This window comes from Pteropus vampyrus, unplaced genomic scaffold (genome assembly GCF_000151845.1).
Source record: "Pteropus vampyrus isolate Shadow unplaced genomic scaffold, Pvam_2.0 Scaffold38, whole genome shotgun sequence".
In the NCBI taxonomy this organism is placed as follows: Eukaryota; Metazoa; Chordata; class Mammalia; order Chiroptera; family Pteropodidae; genus Pteropus; species Pteropus vampyrus.
The window spans coordinates 4102769-4105059 of record NW_011888819.1 but is presented as its reverse complement, the minus strand read 5'-3'; positions in this window follow the sequence as shown (position 1 = coordinate 4105059).

The window sequence follows — 2291 nt, the reverse complement described above, 5'->3', positions numbered from 1 at the left end:
GGGAAGAGAAAGGGTGGTGAGATGAGGCCTCTTTGAGTGGTGATATTTCAACTACAATCTGCATGGCATGAGAAAACAGCACTAAGAACATCTGATCAGAGAAATGCAAATTAAAACCACAAGGAGCTATCACCTTACACCTGCTAGAATGGCTGTTATCATAAAAATAAGAGACAAGTGTTGGTGAGGATAGGAAGAAAAGGGAACATTTGTGTACTATTGGTGGGAATGTAAATTGGTGCATCCACTATGGAAAACAGTATGGAGGTTCCTCAAAAATTAAGAATAGAATTACCACATGACCCAGCAATTCCACTTCTGGGTATGTATCCTAAAGAAATAAAATCGCTATCTCAAAGAGACAGCTATACCCCTTTGTTCACTGCAGCATTATTCACAACAGCAAAGACATGGAAACAACATAAGTACCCATCAACGAATAAATGGGTAAAGAAAACGTGTGTACATATGTATATATGCATATATATGTACAGACACACATACACACATGTACTGTGGAATATTATTCAACCATAAAGGAGAAGAACATTCCACTTTTTGCAACAATATGCATAGACAAATATTATATGTTCGCACTTATATGAGGAATCTAAAAAGCAAATTCAAAGAAACAGTGAGTAAGTGGTAGTTGCAGGGCCTGAGGAGTGGGGGAAATGTGAGATGTGAGTTAAGGGTATGAACTTTCAGCTCTGAGATGATAAGTTCTGGAGATATACAAGCATGGTGACTATAATTAACAACACTGGATTATATACTTGAAAGTTGTTAAGGGAGTAGATCTGAAATGTTATCACCACACACACGTACACACAACCTTATTGTGGTCATCATTTTACAATATATATACATGTATCAAAACATTTCATTGTATATGTTATACGTCAATAATCCCTCAATAAAAGTGGGGAAGAAATATTCTGGAATAAATTTTTAAAAAGAAGAAGAATATCTAGACAAAAAGCCTGCGGGCCTTAAAGCAGGAGCAAGTGTGGCATGCCCAAGGAACAGAAAGAGGCTTAAGCGGGTGGATTATAGCAAGTAAGAGAGAAAGAGAGGTTGGTAGAGGACAGATCAGATAAGGCCTTGAAAGGCATGGGAAAGAGTTTGGATTTTGTTCTAGTGCAACTGCAAGCCACTGAAAGGCTTTGAAAATAGTGATACGGTGGAGCTCGCATTCAAAAATATAGGTTAAATTAATAATTAAATTATGTTCCCTTCGTTTCTATATCATCAATGAGTTCTTAGTTTTTAAATCTTGAATTGCTGTTTCAATATTCAAAGAAGCTGGAGAAGGAAAATGAGGCACTACCCCTGGCATCCCTCCTCCCAAAGTCTGCACTCATTGCTTTGATCTCCAAGAACAGCCTATTCACATATTGTTTCCCCTGCCCAAAATGTCCTTTCTCCCCTTCTTCTGACCATCTCTTGGTCCTCTTCCAAAGAGACCTCCTGGGTAATCTACTTCTGAAGGCAGAACACGTCATGGAGCTGGTGGATGACGATCATCGGTCTATTGTTGACTAAATAGGGCTACTATTTCAAAACTTCTACACAAGAAGGATTTGGGATCTTTCTGCCTCTTCTCCTCATCTCTCTTGCTCCATCCCCAACCTCAGCAAGGCAGCAGTCTTAGTTGCCAATAAACTTTCCTTTAGGTGTGGCTCTAGCAAAGTTTAAATTGGAACAATATGTGGGCAAGTGAATTGAGTAAAAATCGCATTGTTATCACATACCTAAGTTATACCCTCCAATCCTAACTTCATGAGTAAAATAATTGATTACTTTGGTTTCATTTGCTGACTCTCATGTAACTGGTTCTGAACTCAGAACTAGGAAAAAGGGTTTCTGAAACACCAGCAAGAAACAGTGTGATGTGGCTGAACGACACTAAATTAGAAGTTCAAGGACTTGCTAGACTTGATATCTAGTTGCAACTCTACTGCAAACTGGTCAGTCACTCAGAACCAATAACTAACTCTTACTCTATGTCAGGTACTCATTAAGCACTACATAGATTATGCCATTAATCTTTAAAGCAATTTTAAGATAAATATAATTATCAGGCTGTCTGCAATTTGAACCCAGACAGCCTGACTCGAGAGCCTGACTCAGCCTCGGCAAGTTTCCATTTTACTCATCTATGAAATGCGCGGGTTGGACCAGACAATTTCTAAGATGTCTTTCAACCCTAAATTTCTCTGATGCTTACCCCCATTGCCTCATCTGCCTTCTCGAAGATGACAAGCCTATCTCTAATGCTTTGATTTGGA